At 35.0% G+C, this 23,109-nt stretch overlaps 1 pseudogene; it reads left to right on the forward strand.

Annotated features, from left to right (window-relative positions):
• Window positions 1-807: 807 nt before the first annotated feature.
• LOC137838642 (receptor-like protein EIX2) lies at window positions 808-20,243 on the forward strand (annotated as a pseudogene).
• The last annotated feature ends 2,866 nt before the right edge of the window (window positions 20,244-23,109 follow it).

Raw genomic sequence — 23,109 nt, forward strand, 5'->3', positions numbered from 1 at the left:
TAGACTTTGAAATTACAAGTCTTCCCAAAATTTATATAAAGAAAAATTAAACTTCTGTTTTTCCATGCTTTTGGTAAAATTCCATGATTTTATGTAGACTTTTCTCAATATAGTTTCGTCTTTTTGTTATGCAACTAATATGATTGGAAGAGTGAAAAGGAATTAAGAAGAAAAAAAGGTTTGACATTTGATTTTTTTTTTAAAAGTATCACTAAAATAACATGCAAAAAAAAAAGCCAGTCACAAATATCACTAAACAATCAGTTAAAAACATGAAAAATAATGAGATTTTATAAAAGAAATAGACATAATTTTCTAACTTATCCTTTCGCCATTTAAAGAAATTAAGCAATCACATAAATTAAAGTAAAACAAATGCAAACATTTAAAATTTCAGTATAGGTAGAATTGAAGGAAACTTCATTTCTAGTACTTTTGTAAAAACCGTGTCTGTGCACGTTTTTCTAAACAAACATTTGTTAGTGAAATTTAGAAATACTCTAAGGTGAACCTCATATATAATTTAGTGGAACAATAATATAATATTTTTATGGAAGTTAGAAAATGATAACAAAAATAATAGTGGCATGGAAAAATATATCATATATTTAAATTATATAAATAGAAGAATACAAAATAATACATTTCGTTGAAATATAGGCTAAAGAAATACCCAGAAGTGTGATAAGATATTTATATTTGTATAAAAATAAAAGGGTGTTAGAATATATCTCTACAGTGTGTGGAAGAGTCATTAATGCTTAAACAGTTGTTTCATATTATATCAGCCACTTCATAATAATAATAATGCTTTCTTGTTATCTTTATGCACTTCTCCTTCTTTTCCTTTTCTTCCATCTTGCATCTTCCATTCACCCATTCAACAATACCTCACAAATAAAGTACATTATTGAAAAGGAGAGACACGCACTCCTCCACTTCAAACATGGCCTCATATTCCTTCGACATGCTGTCTACATGGAGGGATACTGACAACAGTCGAGATTGTTGTAAAAAGAAAGACATTCAATTCAATGCGATCATCAAACAGGTCATGTAACCATCCTTAGTCTCCCTGGTCAGCGACCAAAAGTTTGAAAGGTATAATCAATATCACTTCATTGTTTTTCTTGCAAAATATTCAACATTTGGATCTCAACAACAATTATTTTTTAAGGAGTGGCATTCCACAACTCATGGGTGGGCTCACTTACCAATTTAAGATATCTCAATCTCTCATTTTATGGTTTTGGTGGGAGCATTCCTACCCAACTTGGAAGCCTTACACATTTAAGGTATCTCGATCTCAGTTTCAATAAACTTGACGGGAAACTCCCTTATCAACTTACAAATCTGTCACTATTGAGGTATCTTGATCTTGGAAGAAATTCATTTTCTCGAGCACTCCCTTTCCAGGTTGGGAATCTTCCTTTATTGCACACTCTTAGACTTGCTGGCAATTTTGGTGTTAAACCTAAGGATGCAGAATGGTTGTCTAATCTCTCTTACCTAACAAATCTTTCCTTGTATTATTTGCATAATCTTGATTGGTTGCAATTATTTTTCCAAACTTAAGAGAGTTGAGGCTAGTTGATTGTTCTCTTTCATATACCCATATACAATCCCTGTTTTATTCATATTCAAATTTCTCAACTTCTCTTACCATCCTTGATCTTTCTTATAATATGCTTACATCTTCAACATTTCAATTATTGTCAAACTTTAGCCTTAATCTTCAACAACTTTATCTTTCTCATAATAACATTCTTTTGTCATATGCTCTCCACTCAAATCTTCCTTCTCTTGTGGCCCTTGACCTTTCTTATAATAATATGACATCATTGGTCTTTCAAGGTAGTTTCAACTTCAGTTCAAAACTTCAAAATTTTTATTTGGAAAATTGTAGTCTAAGGGACGATAGTTTTCTCATGTCAGCTTTTTCAATCACAAATTCTTCATCTTCTCTCATCTCCCTTGACATCTCCTCAAATTTGTTCAAATCATCATCCATATTTTACTGGCTCTTCAACTCCACTACCAATCTTCGTGCGCTTTACATTAATGATAACGTGTTAGAAGGTCCCATTCTAGATGGATCGGGAAAAGTAATAAACTCTCTTGAAGTTCTTGACCTCTCTGCTAACAAACTGCAAGGCGAAATTCCATATTTCTTTGGAAACATGTGCACATTGCATTTGTTACACCTTTCAAATAACAAGTTGAGTGGAGAAATTTCTAACTTCTTTCAAAATTCTTCATGGTGCAACAGACACGTGTTTCAGAGTTTGGATTTATCTGATAACCAGATTACTGGCATGCTACCTGCAAGTATTGGATTGCTATCTGAATTGGAAGTTTTGTTGTTGGATGAAAATCATTTGGAGGGTGACCTCACCGAATCCCATCTTTCCAATTTTTCCAAATTAAGGTACTTAGCTTTGTCAGAGAACTCTCTGTCTCTAAAAATAGTCCCTAACTGGGTTCCTCCTTTTCAAATAATAAAAATTAAACTAAGATCTTGCAAGTTGGGCCCCATTTTTCCTACTTGGCTCCAGACTCAAAGTCGGTTAAATGAACTTGACATTTCAGATAATGGGCTTAATGGCTCAGTACCAGGATGGTTTTGGAATAACTTGCAAAATATGATAATTTTGAATATGTCTCACAACAATCTCACTGGTGCAATTCCTAGTATATCAGTGAAGCTTCTCAATAGACCGTATATCAATATGAATTCATTGTGAAGCTCGGATACGCCAAAAATCAGGCCGTTTGCGCTTCCGACACGTCGCGACACGAATACACGGCGGGTGCGTGCACGGTGTCGGATGCAGCTGTATGGGCTGGATACGGCCTGCTTCCAGGACACACTGGAGGAGACGCGGTCCACTCCTTAGACAGGTCGGAGGGGACGCGGTTCACTCTAAACCTTTATTTCACATAAAATCTTAACTAACGTCTTAAATAAAACTCTTATTTCAGAAAATCTTAACTAAGATCTCAAATAAATTATAATTAGAACCAGTAACAGAGCATTGGTGAAAAGTAGAAGGCGTAAAGTGGTCAGCATAGGAAGAAGAAGTCAAATCACTTTGAAGGCAAAGTTCCGTCGTTTTTACTACAAGCTTCACAGTTGAGGCTTTCTAACAACAAATTTTCAGACTTGTTTTCATTCATATGTGACCAAAGAACCTCTCCAATGGTCATTTTAGATTTATCAAATAATCAATTGAAGGGACACCTTCCAGATTGTTGGAAATTTGTAGATCGGTTACTGTGTCTTGATTTAAGCAACAATAAATTGTCGGGGAGGATTCCTGTGTCCATGGGCAGTCTTATTCAATTGGAAGCCTTGGTCTTACGAAACAATAACCTAACGGGTGAATTAGCTTCCACTTTAAAGAATTGCAGCAATTTATTTATGTTGGATGTGGGTGAAAATATGTTGTCCGGTCCAATATCATCATGGATAGGAGAAATCATGCAGCAGTTGATAATCTTGATCATGCGAGAGAATCACTTTTCTGGAAGTCTTCCTATTCAACTTTGTTATTTGAAGCATGTTCAATTCGTGGATCTTTCGAGAAATATGTTATCAAAAGGTATAAGAAAATGATATGTAAGAAAAATATATATTTCTTATTCTCTTGTGTGTATTTACATCACTCAATGTATAGCAAATATATACAAGTGTATGGAGACTTTCTCTCTCCAAATTACAACCTAATCATGATTCTATAATTATTAAATTAATTACATAATATTGTGTACAATATCACATAATATTGCATAATATCATACAATAATTTCATACAATAATTGTGTATAATTTGATAATTATTATTTCCTTAATATTCTCCCTGAAGTTGGTAGGTGAAGATCATGAACCCCAAACTTGTGTCGCAGCGTCAAAAACTGTTCCTTGCCGAGTGCCTTCGTAAAAATATCTGCGAGTTGATACTGGGTCGGTACATATGAAGGACTGATTATCCCAACTTGTAATTTTTCTCGCACAATATGACAGTCTATCTTAATGTGTTTTGTGCGTTCATGAAATACTGGGTTTGCTGCTATATGTAATGCTGCTTGATTGTCACAGAAAAGTTGAGTTGGCAAGTTACATAACACCTTTAAATCCTGCAACAAATATCGCAACCAAACTATCTCCAAACAAGTATTGGCCATCGCGCGGTATTCTGCTTCCGCGGAGGATCTTGATACGTTTGTTTGTTTTTTTTTTTTATTTCCATAAAATAATAGAGGGACCAAGAAAAATACAATACCCAGATACTGATCTCCGAGTTGTCTGACAACCTCCCCAGTCTGAGTCGCAATAAGCTGTCAATGTCAAATTGTTCTCAGCGGGCAATAACAATCCTTGTCCCGGTGATCCTTTTATGTACTTTAGGACTCGAATTGCAGCATCCCAATGAGGTTTCCGTGGAGCCTGTATATATTGACTTAGGGTCCAAACAGAAAATACTATATCAGGCCGAGTAACCGTGAGGTATATCATTCGTCCCACAAGTCGCCTGTATTTGACTGGATCCTTTAACAACTCTCCACCGTCTGGTGTGAGTTTTAAGTTTTGCTCCATTGGAAATTTGTCTGGACGAGCACCTGTGAGTCCCGTATCCTGCAAAATATCAAGTGCATATTTTCTTTGTGACATGTAAATTCCAGCTTTGGAACGGGAAAATTCGATCCCTCGAAAATATTTTAAGTCTCGAAGATCTTTAATGCGAAATTGTTGTAAAAGACAGTCTTTAACACGCTGAATTTCTGTCAAATCATTTCCTGTCAAGAGAATATCATCCACATAAATTAAAAGAGCAGTAAATGATGAGTTATTCTGTCTTGTGAATAGAGAGTAGTCTGTCTTGGACTGTTGAAATCCTGCAGATTTAATCACATGAGAAAATGTTGAAAACCATGTCCGGGATGCCTGTTTAAGACTATAAAGGGATTTGTTGAGTCGACATACAATGTTCTCCCCTGTCGATGATGCCCAGGTGGCAAGTTCATGTAAATAATTTCATGCAATGTGCCATGTAAGAAGGCATTTTGCACATCCAGCTGGTGAGTAAACCAATTTCTAGCTGCTGCAATGGTGAGGAGACACCTCAAAGTTGTTAATTTTGCTGTTGGTGAAAAAGTTTCAGAATAGTCAACACCTTCAATCTGAGTATACCCCTTTGCGACAAGGCGCGCCTTATATCTATCGACGCTACCATCTGAGTTGTACTTTATTTTATAGACCCATTTGCATCCGATGGGTTTCTGCCCAGTGGGTAATGGTGTCAAGGTCCACGTTTGATTTAGCTGCAAGGCGGAAAGCTCTTCGTCCATTGCTTTTTGCCAATTTGGATCAAGGATAGCTTGAGCATAAGTGTGAGATTCTTTGGTGGCTGTGATATTAGCAAGATATGCACTATGTGTAGAAGAAAATCATGAATTAGAAACAAAATGATGCATAGGATACCTAGTTCCATTCGGTCGATCTTGGGCAGTGGTTGAATGATTGGCTTGGGATCCCGTTACGTAGTCTTGAAGCCAGGAAGGTGGGGTTGATGTGCGACTTGATCTTCGAACAGGAAGGTTGGCTGGAGAAGGTTCGGTAATAGGTGTTGGAGAAGGTTCAGTAATGGGTGCAGGACTTCCTGGCGTGTGAGAAGAGGGTTGATCTGCTGAAGGTTCACTAGGAGAAGATGGTGGATCAAAGGAATGTTGGACAGGAGTGGGTAAGTCAATGTCAATGGCGGGCAAAATATCTGGTAATGGATGCGAGGATTGCGTCTAAGAGTGTTGACAGAATGGGAAAACACTTTCATGGAAGGTGACATCCCGACTTGTAAAAAAAGTACCTGTATCTATATCAAATAATTTGTATGCTTTTTGACTGTGAGGATTGTTGGGTCTATTAGTGTCTAAGTTCAAGAGGGGAGGGGTGAATTGAGCTTATAAAAATTTTCGCAAGAACACACAATTTTTCAGTATTCCAGAGGCAAAAAGAACAGATTGTTTTTACATGAAACAGATTGATTCTTCAGAGCAGTATTGGCACAATTTGAATTTTGCTCACAGTAAAATTGTGATCAACAGAGAATTAGAACAGAACCAAATCAGTTTAATATTCTTGGCTAAAGAGTCATATTGGGCCTTTTTCTTCTCAGTTTCACTCCATTCAGACCAAGGATTCTTTATTGTTTCATCTTTGACAACCTGCATAGGTATAAAAGGTCCACTGACCACTGCATCCCAGATTCCCATGTCAATAGATTCCATAAAGATCTTCATCCTGATTTTCCAAAAAGCATAGTTAACACCACCAAACATAGGAGGTCTATTAATAGATGCACCTTCAGCAAAAGGCATTTTAAACTCAGACATCATACACACACTTGAGCAAAATACAAGCCCTAGCTCTTGATACCAATTGTTGGGTCTATTAGTGTCTAAGTTCAAGAGGGGAGGGGTGAATTGAGCTTATAAAAATTTTCGCAAGAACACACAATTTTTCAGTATTCCATAGGAAAAAAGAGCAGATTGTTTTTACATGAAACAGATTGATTCTTCAGAGCAGTATTGGCACAATTTGAATTTTGCTCACTGTAAAATTGTGATCAACAGAGAATTAGAACAGAACCAGATCAGTTTAATATTGTGAGGATGAAAGATATAGCTATGCTTAGAGATCAATCAAAATTACACAACACAAGATTTCAAGAAGTATGATCCTTTCTCAGGTTTTAATGAATGGTCAGTTTGTTCACAATTCACTTAAGCCATTATATGCAGCAACCTTGTTTATGATCAGAAAACTTTAACAAGACAGGAAGAACAGTTTTCACTTAACCCAGAATTAACAGATTCAATTTAAAAAGAACAGATTTAGTTCTTGACAAAATTAAGCAAAAAACCAGAAAAGAGTGCAGGGATGAGAATGCAAGATACACACGTTTTTATACTGGTTCACTCATACAGAGCTACATCCAGTCTCACCTTACCCCAAGGTGGAATTCACTAAAAACAGTGCCAATCACTTACAAACACAGCAGTTCTTGAACACTACAAGAACAACACACACAATGCTGAAAAACCCTATTTCAACACACCTTGCACTCCAAGAAACCCTATCAAGGAGTGACTAACACTTACACCTTTACAAAATAGAATAAAGGAAAAATTACACCTGAAAAGAAGATGCAAGAACTCAAAACCAGTAGTTCAATTTGCTGCAGAACTGCACCAGCACCTTCACCAAGCTCAAAGGTTTCCTAGAACAAGCACACTTGAAAATCTCTTTGGAAAACCTTTCAAAAACTCTTTCAATCCTTCTTCTCACATGGAAGTTGTTTGATCTCTGTCAAAAGCGTAATTCCTCAGCACTTATTCATGTGAGAGAGACATTGTTTATATAGAAAACAGTTTCTAACTTCTTTTCAAAAAACAGTTGAAAAGCAGTTAAGAAAACAACAGATTCATTTTTGAACTTAACAGATTTATTTTGTGAAAACTGCCAACTCAGCTTAACAGAAATAACTGTCTGAGTGGTACCTTTGGAGCTCTAACTAACTTGTGAAAAACCTTTCAACTCACCAAGGAATAAACCTGTTCTTTCTCAGTGAAACAGATTAAAGTATAACGCACAGGCCAGCTCAGCTTAATTGAAATAACGAACTGAGCTTTCCCTTGGTGTCTTAACAGAAATTTAGAAAAGCCTTTTAACAGAGAAGAAATAAACAGATTCTTTCTCCATAAAACAGATTTATTTGTGTACTGTTTTAAAACTGTTAAAACCATTTTAAAAAGCTTTTCAAAACTATTTAACAAAAGCCTTTTTAACAGGGAAGAAATAAACAGATTCTTTCTCCATAAAACAGATTTATTTGTGTACTGTTTTAAAACTGTTAAAAACATTTTAAAAGGCTTTTCAAAAACCATTTAACCACATCATGTGCTTGATCTAGACTTGGTTAGGCATCTAGGATAGGTTACACAGCAAAAGGCAATCATACACACTTACAAGCCTAATACCAAATGAATCTAAAAACCTATTACAATCTTCAAAGCACTCAAGCCATTTTCTTCATCAAACACACATCAAGCCTTGGTGGGGAAGAAGCTTCCTCCAGCTTCAACAATCTCCCCCTGTTTGATGGAGACAAATTCCCTTTGCTTTGCACAGCTTTGAAGAAAGATCAAGACCAAATCTGTACAGAACCATATACACAGAAAACAGGTGTTAAAGCAGAACAACAGATTTAGAAATGATATACCTGCAGATTTAACATCTGAATTATATCAGCAGTCACTGTGAATATCATCTGCAGAATCTGTACCAGGCTATTCTTAGGCTGTTCTGTACTAGGCTATTCTTCTCCCCCTTTGGATTCATCAAACAGAATGGGAGCACAAAATATCACAGAAAAAATAATAGCCATACATAACAGTTCAAATAAAACCAATAAACCATAGAGGTTCATTATAAACCACAAAACAACTAAATCCTTCAAACTGTACAGATTAATTTCAAATTGCTCAACAACATATAAAAGATAAAGACTTAGAAATAGGATCACTTGTTGTTGTAATAAAGCTCAGCTAGCTGCACTTGAACTCCTTCAAGTTGGTCATCCAAGTGTTGAAACCTAGCGTAGGTCATTTCATAGTGTGCTTTCTGCTCATATGTGAGTGTGTCCAGCCTGCTTAGCACTTGTCTTTCAAACATAGACAGAGGTTCACCTCTGTATTCAGGTGCCTCATATGCAACCATTGCATTTTGGCTTGTAGCAGCAATATCCTCATGTCCAGCAGAGTGTACTGGTGATGCATCCATGTTCTGAACTCCATCAGCATTTTCTTCTTCATTTTCTGGATCAGCAGCTTCATTTTCAGCTCTGTTTGCAGCATTCCTTCTGAATATCCAGCTATCATCTTCCTTTTGAAATCCCATCTTGAGGAGAGTGGAGTTGTCTATCTCACTTGCTGCCTTAATTGTGTCATTTCTTTCATTTGTAGTGTCAACTTCAAAGTAATCAATTAGCTTTGACACAAAAATTGCATATGGAAAGCGATAGTCTGGTAACCTTGTGGATTTGAGCATATGCTCCACCATAGTACTTACCCAATTTACCTTGAGTTGATTCATGATGCAGTATAGCAAAATCAAGTCCTCTTCATGGAGAGTTGCATGATTACTTCCTCTTGGAGTAAGCTGCCAAGCAATGATGTAGGCAAGGAGTCTTGGAATGATTGTGAGATTTCCAGCATGAAATCTAGCCACTGGTTCAGCAGGATTCCTCACACAACTTCTGTAAAACTGCATCTTGTTGAATCCCTGGATTCCAGCAGTGTTCCCTTTGCTTACCTTCATTCCAGAATATTTGATTCCTCCCACATTGCTCCATATTTCCCTTGTAATCTTTAGCTTCACACCTTTCACATGGGAGACCAGATTTTTGCCATCTTGAACCAAGTTGCTGTAGAAAACTTTCACCAAATCTGGATATACATTTCCAGTCATCTCTAGAAAGTTCTTCAGCTTTTGATGCTTGAGCAAGGTTTTTGCTTCAGTCAGATTTTCTTCTCTCAGCCAGGAAAATTCCAGCACTTTGGGTGCATTGACTTGCTTCCTGCTTGTCTCATGAATGTATCTTGTCATTGCTTCAGAATCTCCAGCAAATCATTTCTCCAGAATGCCTTGGTTGCTGCTGGATTGCTCCTTGGATTTCTTCCTTCTGTGTGATGAGGATGCCATGCTCAATCTGTTTTTTTCCTGCACCAGTTTATTAACATACAATTCTAGAAGAAAAAACAGCACAAATCATCACTCAGAACAGAAACGAAACCTGTGGTGAAGCAAGTGTGAACCTGGACAGCTTATAGCACAAATGAGAAAGTATGAGAGAGAACTGATTTGAGCAAGGTTTATATAGAGCTTAAATCAGATTTTAGAAATCACCAATTGTAAAAGAAAATCAATTAAATCAGATTTCAGCAATTATGGATTGAAAATAAAATCAATTTGATATGCTTCAGATTTTATTCCTGTGGTGTAGCAGATTCAGGTATTGATTTGCACAAGAATATATTGGAACCAGATTTCAATTTGATAAATCAAATCTGTTGCACTTACACACAATCCAATCAGTTGGGATACCCACAAACTAATTGGCATAGGCCTGCTGGTTAATAACCGTAAAAGCAGTCAACAATAAAGTGAGAGAGAGAAAAATAAATCTTTCTCTTTCCTAGTCACAGTTGTGATTTCTGAAACAGGGAACGAAACATGTTAAAACATAAAACAACAGATTGAAATTTTCACTGCAGAGGACAATTCAAGCTAATTATACCCAATTCATTTAAAAGAAAGTGAAACCTGTCTTTAGCAAGTGGTTTAGTGAATAAATCAGCTAATTGAAATTCAGTACCAATGAATTGTATATCACATGTTCCATTAGCTATATGTTCTCTTAAAAAGTGATGTCTAATTTCAATATGTTTAGTTCTAGAATGCATGACAGGATTCTTAGACAAATTTATGGCACTTGTATTATCACACTTTATAGGTATGTTATTTAACAGAATACCAAAATCACTTAGCTGCTGCCTTAGCCATAAGGTTTGAGCACAACAACTTCCAGCAGCTATGTATTCTGCTTCTGCTGTGGAGAGAGCAACACAAGCTTGCTTCTTGCAATGCCAAGAGATTAGACTTGATCCAAGCATGTGACAAGTCCCACTTGTGCTCTTCCTATCAACTTTGCAACCTGCAAAATCAGAATCTGAAAAACCAATCAAATTCAGAGATACCTTGTTAGGATACCACAATCCAACATCCTTAGATCCTTGCAAATATTTCAGAATTCTCTTTGCTGCATTGTAGTGTGATTCCCTTGGATCAGATTGATATCTAGCACATAGACATACAGCAAACATAATGTCAGGCCTGCTGGCAGTTAGATATAATAAGGAACCAATTAAACCCCTATATTTCGTTTGATCCACTGATTTTCCTGCAGAATCTTGATCCAGCTGACAACTTGTTGAAATAGGAGTGCTGATTGCTTTGCATTGGTTCATATCAAACTTCTTGAGCAGTTCCTTGCAGTATTTTTCTTGGCTTATGAAAATCCCATCCTTGAGTTGCTTGACTTGTAGACCAAGGAAGAAATTCATTTCTCCTAACATTGACATCTCAAACTCACTTTTCATGGTTTTCACAAAGTCTTCACACATCTCTTCATTTGTGGATCCAAAGATAATATCATCTACATAGACTTGCACAAGTATGACATCTTCACTTTTCTTCTTTAGAAAGAGAGTTTTATCTGAGTTGCCACGGCTATAACCTTGAGACAGCAGAAATTCACTTAGCCTTTCATACCATTGCCTAGGTGCTTGCTTTAATCCATATAAGGCTTTCTTAAGCATGAACACATGTTCTGGATTCTTGTGATCTTCAAACCCTGGAGGCTGAGATACAAACACCTCTTCATTGATGTAGCCATTTAGAAATGCACTCTTGACATCCATTTGAAATAGCTTGAAACCTTGTATGCTGGAAAATGCTAGAAGAAGTCTGACAGCTTCAAGACGTGCTACTGGTGCATAGGTTTCATCAAAATCAATACCTTCTTCTTGGTTATACCCTATAGCAACCAGTCTTGCTTTATTTCTAGTGATAGCTCCATGTTCATCCATCTTGTTCCTGTACACCCACTTGGTTCCTATGATGTTCATCTCATGCTTCCTTGGAACCAAGGTCCACACTTCATTGTATTTAAACTGGTTCAGCTCTTCCTGCATTGCTGTTATCCAATTGCTATCTTGCAGTGCTTCTTCCAGGCTTTTAGGTTCAATCTGTGACACAAAAGCTACTGTTCTGCAGAAGTTATTAAGTGAATTCCTTGTTGAGACTCCTTTCTCAATTTTACCAATTACATTGTCAAGAGTGAGATCCCTTGGAGTCTTCCATTCTTTAGGCAGTCCTGCATTCACAGTAGATTCTTTGACAGAATTTGGATTAGTAGCATCAAGCTCACTAGATTGATTCTGTTGCATAATTGTTCTTAAATCATCCATACCAGGTTCATCCACAACAGATTTGGGCACAGAAAAATCTGTTTCATCAAACACAACATGTATAGATTCTTCAACAACAAGCAATCTTTTGTTATATACTCTATAAGCATGACCATTTATAGCATAACCAATATGTATTACTTCATCTGATTTAGGATCAAACTTCCCCAAATTATCTTTACCATTATTTAAAACAAAGCATTTGCAGCCAAACACCCTAAGATGACTAATGCTAGGCTTCCTACCTTTATACAATTCATAGGGAGTTTTCTTAAGAATTGGTCTAATCAATGTTCTGTTAAGCACATAAGAAGCAATATATACAGCATCAGTCCAAAAATATTTAGGTAAACCAGATTCATTTAGCATAGTCCTAGCTAACTCTTCTAGTGATCTATTCTTTCTTTCAACAACACCATTTTGTTGGGGTGTCCTAGGAGCAGAATAACTATGTATGATCCCATATTTTTCACAATATTTATCAAACTTTGCATTTTGAAATTCTCCCCCATGATCACTACGAATCTGTTTTATCCTATTTTCATTCTCATTATGCAGAACCTTTGCAAGTTTCTTAAAGGCTTTATATGCATCATTTTTAGAAGCAAGAAACAAAGTCCATGTATATCTTTAAAAGTCATCAACAATCACCAAAGCATAGTAATTTCCAGCTAAGCTAGCAGTCCTAGATGGTCCAAACAAGTCCATATGCAAAACATCCAAAGCTTTATTTGAAGAAACCATATCTTTTGATTTAAAAGAAGTTCTAATCTGTTTTCCCTTTACACAGGCATCACAAAATCTGTTATTTTGAAACTTTATGTTTGGTAAACCAGAAACAAGTTCCTTAGATTTTAGCTTATTCAAGTGATTTGTGTGAATGTGAGCTAGTCTCCTATGCCACAGCCATGACTCATCATTTTTAGATAGCAAACACTCATTTTCAGAACAGCTCTTTATAATGTCTAGGAGATAAATGTTGTTTACCCTTTTTCCAGTGAACAGCACCTTACCAGAATTTTCATTTGAAATTGTACAAGTATTTGCTTCGAAATTGACCTTGTATCCCTTGTCACACAGCTGGCTAATGCTTAGAAGACTATGTTTTAGCCCTTCAACATATAGGACATTCTCAATTGTAGTTGAGTCTTTAGTACCAACATCTCCTCTTCCAAGAATTTTTCCTCTATTGTTATCTCCATATGTGACATGCCCTTCAGCTTTGAGTTTCAGATTTATGAACTGAGTCACATCACCAGTCATGTGCTTTGAGCAGCCACTGTCTAGATACCACTGGTTTCTCCTGCTGTTTTTCTGCAACAAAATAGATTTAGCACATATGGTACCCTTTTAGTCTAGGGTCCAGCATGATTAACACCTTTCCTTAGGAAGCCATTTGGCTAAACCTTTAGGAACAAGATATTTCCTAGCCTTACATGTTCTAGATACATGACCAGATTTCATACAATAAAAACATGTTGCAGTATGCATTGTTTTTGAATTACTAAAAGAGGAAAAACCTGTTTTGGAAGGAACAAAGAAACTGGACAGCTTTTTCACATTACCTTTCATTTCAGGATTAAATCCTAAACCATTTTTATTGAAAACAGCATTTTGTGAACCTAATAATGTTTCAAGATTTTCTCTTCCCTTAGTGAAATTTGAAAGTGTTTTCAACAAATACTCAACCTGTTTTTCCAGCTTTTTGCAATTATCACAAGTTTTAATTGATGCATGCAAACATGTCAATTCAAGACTAATTAATTCAGTTTTAGCTTTGTGCAGTTCTTCTTCAAGAGTTTTGACCTTTGGTTCAAGTACCTTATTTACTTTATTCAATCATGTGAGCCAACCTGTTTGCTTCATCATGAGTTTCCTTAAAGGCTAATAACAATTGATCATAGTTTTCAGAATCAGTGGAGAAATTACTTACTGAGTCAGAGTTGGATCCCTCATCATTCACCATGAAGCAAAGATTTGCTTTTTCACTTTCAGTTGAAGAATCACTAGATGAGGATACATCATTTTCTTCCCATGAGATATATGCTCTTCTACCTTTGCCTTTGTCACTCCTCTTGCTTGCTGATTTTTCTTTACTTTGAATGCTTGGACAGTCAGCTTTCATATGACCTGGTTTACCACATCCAAAGCACGTGTAATTGGAAGAATTTGAATCAGTAGGTTGTTTGGAATACCTCTTTCTCTGCTGAGTTCTGGATCACCTTCTTCCTCACTTGTATCATGTTCTATGGTAGTTTTCAGAGCAATTCCTTTGGCCTTCTTTTCCACTGTTTCTTGTTCTTTCAATCTTTTCAGCTCAATTTCATGTTCTATCAGCTTTCCAAAAAGTGCAGCAGTGGAAATCTTGGATAAATCTTTGGATTCTGAGATTGCTGTTACCTTAGGCTGCCAGCTCCTATCAAGACATTTTAATACCTTTATGTTGAGCTCTTCCTTATCAAAGACTTTACCAAGGCCAATGAGGTGATTTACAATATGTGTAAATCGTTTCTGCACATCTACAATACTTTCTTCAGATTGCATTCTGAATAGCTCATACTCCTGAATTAGTGAGTGCTTCATTGCCCGTTTCACATCATCAGTTCCTTCATGAGTCACCTCTAGTACATCCCACATCTCCTTTGCTGAGTTACATTGAGAGACTCTAAAGAACTCATCCATATTCAGTGCAGATGTGATGATATTCTTGGCTAAAGAGTCATATTGGGCCTTTTTCTTCTCAGTTTCACTCCATTCAGACCAAGGATTCTTTATTGTTTCATCTTTGACAACCTGCATAGGTATAAAAGGTCCACTGACCACTGCATCCCAGATTCCCATGTCAATAGATTCCATAAAGATCTTCATCCTGATTTTCCAAAAAGCATAGTTAACACCACCAAACATAGGAGGTCTATTAATAGATGCACCTTCAGCAAAAGGCATTTTAAACTCAGACATCATACACACACTTGAGCAAAATACAAGCCCTAGCTCTTGATACCAATTGTTGGGTCTATTAGTGTCTAAGTTCAAGAGGGGAGGGGTGAATTGAGCTTATAAAAATTTTCGCAAGAACACACAATTTTTCAGTATTCCATAGGCAAAAAGAGCAGATTGTTTTTACATGAAACAGATTGATTCTTCAGAGCAGTATTGGCACAATTTGAATTTTGCTCACTGTAAAATTGTGATCAACAGAGAATTAGAACAGAACCAGATCAGTTTAATATTGTGAGGATGAAAGATATAGCTATGCTTAGAGATCAATCAAAATTACACAACACAAGATTTCAAGAAGTATGATCCTTTCTCAGGTTTTAATGAATGGTCAGTTTGTTCACAATTCACTTAAGCCATTATATGCAGCAACCTTGTTTATGATCAGAAAACTTTAACAAGACAGGAAGAACAGTTTTCACTTAACCCAGAATTAACAGATTCAATTTAAAAAGAACAGATTTAGTTCTTGACAGAATTAAGCAAAAAACCAGAAAAGAGTGCAGGGATGAGAATGCAAGATACACACGTTTTTATACTGGTTCACTCATACAGAGCTACATCCAGTCTCACCTTACCCCAAGGTGGAATTCACTAAAAACAGTGTCAATCACTTACAAACACAGCAGTTCTTGAACACTACAAGAACAACACACACAATGCTGAAAAACCCTATTTCAACACACCTTGCACTCCAAGAAACCCTATCAAGGAGTGACTAACACTTACACCTTTACAAAACAGAATAAAGGAAAAATTACACCTGAAAAGAAGATGCAAGAACTCAAAACCAGTAGTTCAATTTGCTGCAGAACTGCACCAGCACCTTCACCAAGCTCAAAGGTTTCCTAGAACAAGCACACTTGAAAATCTCTTTGGAAAACCTTTCAAAAACTCTTTCAATCCTTCTTCTCACATGGAAGTTGTTTGATCTCTGTCAAAAGCGTAATTCCTCAGCACTTATTCATGTGAGAGAGACATTGTTTATATAGAAAACAGTTTCTAACTTCTTTTCAAAAAACAGTTGAAAAGCAGTTAAGAAAACAACAGATTCATTTTTGAACTTAACAGATTTATTTTGTGAAAACTGCCAACTCAGCTTAACAGAAATAACTGTCTGAGTGGTACCTTTGGAGCTCTAACTAACTTGTGAAAAACCTTTCAACTCACCAAGGAATAAACCTGTTCTTTCTCAGTGAAACAGATTAAAGTATAACGCACAGGCCAGCTCAGCTTAATTGAAATAACGAACTGAGCTTTCCCTTGGTGTCTTAACAGAAATTTAGAAAAGCCTTTTAACAGAGAAGAAATAAACAGATTCTTTCTCCATAAAACAGATTTATTTGTGTACTGTTTTAAAACTGTTAAAACCATTTTAAAAAGCTTTTCAAAACTATTTAACGAAAGCCTTTTTAACAGAGAAGAAATAAACAGATTCTTTCTCCATAAAACAGATTTATTTGTGTACTGTTTTAAAACTGTTAAAAACATTTTAAAAGGCTTTTCAAAAACCATTTAACCACATCATGTGCTTGATCTAGACTTGGTTAGGCATCTAGGATAGGTTACACAGCAAAAGGCAATCATACACACTTACAAGCCTAATACCAAATGAATCTAAAAACCTATTACAATCTTCAAAGCACTCAAGCCATTTTCTTCATCAAACACACATCAAGCCTTGGTGGGGAAGAAGCTTCCTCCAGCTTCAACAATAACCAATGAAAATGCATTTTCGGGCGCGCGGATCAAATATTTGCTTAGGTGAAACAACCGTTGCGTAACACAGGCAACCAAAAGTTTTTAGGTGAGAAAGTGAAGGTGGTTGATTATATAGTAGCTCAAAAGGTGATTTATTTTTTAGTAAAGGTGATGGCAAGCGATTAATGATATATGTGGCGGTTAAAACGCATTCTCCTCAAAATTCTAATGGTAAATTGGACTGAAATAGGAGGGCTCGTGCTGTGTTTAAAACGTGTCTATGTTTGCGTTCTACTACTCCATTTTGTTTAGGAGTGTAGACGCAAGTGCGTTGACATTCAATACTCTTTTTGAGAAAAAAATCATACATTGAAATAAATTCCAATCCTTTGTCAACGCGGATGGTTTTAATAGATGTCTGAAATTGATTTTTGCAAATGTAATGAATGACTCTAAGAGATGTTGGGTTTCAGATTTGTGATTCATAAGAAATAGCCAAGTACATCTAGTATAGTCATCGACTATAGTGAGAAAAAAACGTTTTCCAAAATGAGTTGGGGTTTTATGAGGACCCCAAATATCACAATGCAATAAATTGAATGGAGAATGAGATTTTATTATGCTTAAAGGAAAAGGTAGCCTTGTCTGTTTGGCTTTGGGACAAACACTACAATTATTATGAATGGAAATGAGATTTTTATTGATAGGTAGTAATGAAGATGCAAGTTGTAGACGCGCCGGAGAAGGATGTCCGAGGCGTTTGTGCCATAAATCAGGGTCGGTCGAAATTTGAGATGCATGGGCTTGGTTTGGAAGAGGGGACATGTAGTATAAGCCTGCATATTGTTTACCCGAGCCAATCATCCTCCCTGTTGCCAAGTCCTGCAAGATGCAACCATGTGGAAAAAGAACGACACAACAATTTAGTGCACTGGTTATCTTACTAACAGACATGAGATTTAAATTAAAAGAAGGAACACAAAGAACATCTTTGAGAGTGATATTGACATTGAATTTAATTGTGCCTGTAAATGAGATGGCCGCAGTTGAGCCTGTGGGCAGATTAACATTTGAAATAAATGATGATGAAGTGTGTGTGAAAAATTGTGAATCAAATGCAATGTGATCGGTTGCTCCGCTATCCAAAATCCATGGTTTTGTAAAAGCAGAATTAATAGACGAGTTATGAGCAAATAGACCTGCAGCATTTATAAACGCTTCACTTTTACCATTATTGTTGAGCGAGTAAACAACCTTTGCCAATTGATGAATTTGCTCGGCAGTGAACCTTTGTATATCAGACTCATTGCTGTCATGTGGTAATGAAGAGGAATCTACCGTGTTTGTTGCTGATGAATGAGAGCTTTTGGGGTTATTTTTGATTCGCTGTTGCTGGCCATGGCGCCCATTGGAGTTCCACGTCCCATTTTTTATGCGACACCTATCTTCCGTGTGTCCTCTTTTATCATAGTATGTGCAATGAAATTTCAAAGTATGACATTCATCTATGGTATGACCTGGTTTGTTACAGTGTTCACAGGTCTTACCTTTTGATTGCTTCCAATTGGCAGATCGACCCGGTACTAATGCCACGATTGAAAAATTCTCGCCAGGATCCGAATTCATCTGTTGTTGTGTCTCTTCTTGCACAATCAGTGAGTATGCTTGTCGGAAATTTGGTAGAGGATTCATGATGAGAATATTGGACCTGATTGTTTTGAACAAATCATTCAACCCCATGAGGAATTGCATCAGTTTATCTTCTTCCTTCTCGATCTGGTGCTCCTTTGTCTGATTACAAACTATGGGTGAACGATATAGCTCGAGTTCATCCCACAACGCTTTGAGTTTGATGTAGTATGAAGCCACTGTCATCGTACCTTGGGACATGGTTGCTATTGCCTTCTGAATTTGAAAAATGGCTGGCGCATTCTTCTGTCCAAACTGGTCGCGGAGATCTTTCCAAACTTGATGGGCGGTCTTCGCATGAATTACCCCTGCGGCTATCTCTGCCTCGATGGAGTGACTTAACCATGAAAGAATCATGGAATTACATTGATTTCACAATTCGAATTGGGATGGGTCTTTTTCTTGTGACGGCATTTCTATGGTACTGTCAACAAATCCCAGTTTCTTCTTCGCCGTGAGTGCATGTACCATTGTTGTCTTCCAGGATTGATAATTGGCGCCGTTCAATTTGGTCGACACCAACATGTGTCCTGGTTGGTCTGAATGATGAACATAGTAGGGATTGGTTGGATCCATGGCAGCCGACTTGGCGGCGTTACTAGTGTCTTCTTTGTTAGACATAATCTCTTATTTAGGGGATAAAAATGGAGAGGCTGTCAGAGCACCAAGATCGGTGCTCTGATACCATATAAGAAAATGATATATAAGAAAAAGATATATTTCTTATTCTCTTGTGTGTATTTACATCACTCAATGTATAGCAAATATATACAAGTGTATGGAGACTTTCTCTCTCCAAATTACAACCTAATCATGATTCTATAATTATTAAATTAATTACATAATATTGTGTACAATATCGCATAATATTACATAATATCATACAATAATTATATACAATAATTGTGTATAATTTGATAATTATTATTTTCTTAATAAAAGGAATTCCATCATTCTGTAATGCAATGTGTGAAAAGAGCATCAACACAAGTGACACTCGAAATCGTATATACCGGATGCATAGCACTAATTTTGAAAGTTATGGCAGTTATTATATCGGAAATTACACCCTTAACATAAGCTTGATGTGGAAAGGTGTGGAACAGGGGTTCGAGAATCCAGAGTTGAAGCTTAAGAGCATTGATCTTTCAAGTAATAAGTTGACAGGTGAAATACCAAAAGACATTGGATATTTGGTTGGGTTAGTTTCCTTGAATTTATCCAAAATAATCTGAGAGGAGAAATTCCTTCTGAGATTGGGAATTTAAGATCACTAGACTTCCTTGACTTGTCAAGAAATAATTTGACTGGACAAATTCCTTCTTCTCTTTCTCAAATTGACGGTATGGGAAAACTAGACTTGTCACACAACTCTCTTTCAGGAAGAATCCCATCAGGAAGACATTTTGAGACCTTTGATAGCTCTAGTTTTGAAGGAAACAATGATCTTTGTGGAGAGCAAGTAAACAGAAGTTGTCTAGGAGATGGAGATGAAAGAAGAGAGGTTGGAGATGGTGAAGCAATGAATGGTGATGAAGATAGTGATTGGTATGAGGCATTGTACATGGGCATTGGGATAGGATACTTTACTGGATTTTGGGGCTTATTAGGGCCAATACTACTTTCACCTTCTCGGAGAAATGCTTATCTCAGCTTCCTAAACAGATTTACAGACCGCATATATGAACAATGTGGCAAGTATTGTCGATTGCATGAATGAGGTATGTTAGTCAAATATATCAATATTTCCTTCACAAATGATGAAAGTGAAATTTGGGATGTGATGATAAGTCTGAGCTTAGTCCTCAACAGGGCATTTCCTACATTCTCTACTTTTTCACTGCCTTTTCAGATGTATCAAGTATAGAGATGGAAACAAAATGACGAATCAAAAATATCTTCTTTCAGTAAATAAAAACAGATTACCAAAAGGTTAATCTTCTTGTAGATTAATATAATTTATTGAATTGATATTCAGAGAAGTTGAGTTTAATTCCAATCATTTACAATTTCACATTGAAAAATAAGATTCCCTCATTATTTATCTTGTAATAACCACATTAATGGTTGTACAAAATTGCAGGTTATTGCAGATGTGCTACGCACTCTGATTGATCTTTGATGAATGAAAGCATCATTGATTGCCCTAAAAGTGCAAGATGTTTATTTAGTATTATAGTTTGAATGTTTTGTAGTAAGTAATGTATTTCAAAATCTTGTTTCCAGACTATGATTTGATCGAGTTGTTTTGCATAATGCATTTATAACGTTGTTTCGTTCTAATTCAAGTGCTTAGAATTGTAACATCCACGTCTGATAATCATTTTATATTTTATTTTCAACAACGTTTTTGCAAGTAGAAGCCTTTATTATTACTATTTCTAGAAGTTTTATGTAAAGACCAATTAACTTTACTTTTCCATGATTTCGCAAAATGACATGATTCTATGTAGATTGTTTTTAATAGTGTCCTCCTTTTTCCTTGTAATTGTTAAAATTAATTAGAAATAATCCTAAGTAAACCTAGGTGTATGACCGTATTTATTCGAGTTTAAAGAATATAATTTAAATTAAGTGAAAAATAAAAATATATTTTGAAACAAATTATAAATAAATTTAAAATATTTTGTTATTCATTTATTTTAAAATACTATTGATTCTGATACCTCCACTATAATCTCACATGTATAGTTTAGGACTCAAAATTAATGACATTTTATATATACATTTAATTTTTAACTTTAAAAATATTTTATAAAAATAAAATCGTAATGAAACTCTAAATAGACTCTAATAATAATGTTCTGTCTTAGTCCTCTAAATTTTAAAGTAGACTCCAGTAATATTCATCTTAATCCTCAACTTATGTATTTTATATACAACTTACTCCTTTAACCTTTTGAGAAGTTTTAGTTTTTTACATAACACTCTATTATTTCCAATGGGTTAGAATTTTGAGTTGGGTAACTTCCTTCTTATTCTACAATTGAATTTCTCTCCTTTTCTCTTTGTCACATGTGGGTGGTTTTGTCCTCCACATGTTTTTCTTTTATAATTGTAGTAGAGAATTAGAAACACTCATGTGTAAACTTATGTAACTTTATTTATTTAAATTTAAAGGATAATTTGAATTAAGAGAATGAAAATATGTATTTTTTAAATAATTATAAATAAATTTAAAGTATTTTATTATTAATTTATTATCACATATTATCTCTTTAAAATATTAAATAATAAAAACGGTGACTTTTATTAGTGAATTATCACATCAAGTGAGTTTTTTTAAAACAAAATTTATTGTTTTTGTGATTTTTCTCTATGCATAACAATTGCATCACTTAGATATAAAAATGTAAAATCCTTAAATAGATATATTCATTTATATTTAGATGCATTACTCAATATCTACAAAATTAATATTATTTTTAACCAAAAATTAATAATTAAATAAATAAATATTTACAATTATAAAGATGGTAAATGTACATACACTACAAGAAAATCATTAAATTGAAACTAATTTTAGAGAAAAAAATAATAATTAGTTGCTATATTGACTAAACTAGAGACTATTAGAGACTAAAAGAAAAATTTGATTTCTAAATTAGTTTCTATTATTGTCAAATGGTATCTGATTAGCTACCAATGTTTTTAACTATCAATCATTTAGATTCTAAATTTGGTAGAAAAAACTTTGAAAGCTAATTAGATACCAATTTAGAAACGGTTTAACAATAATAAAAACTAATTTAGAAACAAAAAAAAAATTAGTCTCTAAAATGGTCTCTAATTTAGTCAATATAGTAACTAATTATTTTTTGTCTCTAAAATGGTCTCTAATTTAGTCAATATAGTAACTAATTATTTTTTGTCTCTAAAATTGGTTTCTATTTAATAATTTTCTTGTAGTGATATAAATATTTGATGTAACAATAAACATAGTACAAAATGTTAAATGTAACATTTACTTGTATATTTAAATAAACTAAAGATCAACACTTTATAAAAGATACTTTAAAGAAGAAAGTCATCCTAATATCTTCAAGGTCTTTATAATAAGGATAGATTCTTCAATAACTAAAAATTCAAAAATTGACTTTATCAATAAAAATTAAAGTTAATTACATACTTAATGTGTTTGAGTTAATTTTGCAGATCCCTTAGTGACTTACACTAATCTTGGTGGATATTATTTTCCATATTATTTCATCACATAATATTTATACTCATTTTCTTGATTGATATGGCAGTAAAAATCAAATATAAATAATTAACATATATTTTATATTATAATTAACATATATTTTATATTATAATAAAACCAATATAAGAAAAAGGATTTTAAGGGAATTTAATTTTACATTATCAAGAGTTAAAACTTCCATTAAGTTATTTATCTAGGGTTGCAATTTCCTCTGCTAATCATCTTTGAGGAACGTGTTCCTAGGGTTTTTCTAAATCCTAGGAAAAGTCTTTTAAAACCCACGTTAAATACAATGAGTTTAAAAACCTCCATAAAATACCACGAGTTTCAAAACCTCTAAAAAATACCATGGCTTTAAAAACCTCCGTAAAATAGCATAGGTTTCAGAACCTCCATAAAATATCATGGGTTTTACGACCTCCGTAAAA

This window comes from Phaseolus vulgaris, chromosome 4 (assembly GCF_000499845.2).
Source record: "Phaseolus vulgaris cultivar G19833 chromosome 4, P. vulgaris v2.0, whole genome shotgun sequence".
NCBI lineage: Eukaryota > Viridiplantae > Streptophyta > Magnoliopsida > Fabales > Fabaceae > Phaseolus > Phaseolus vulgaris.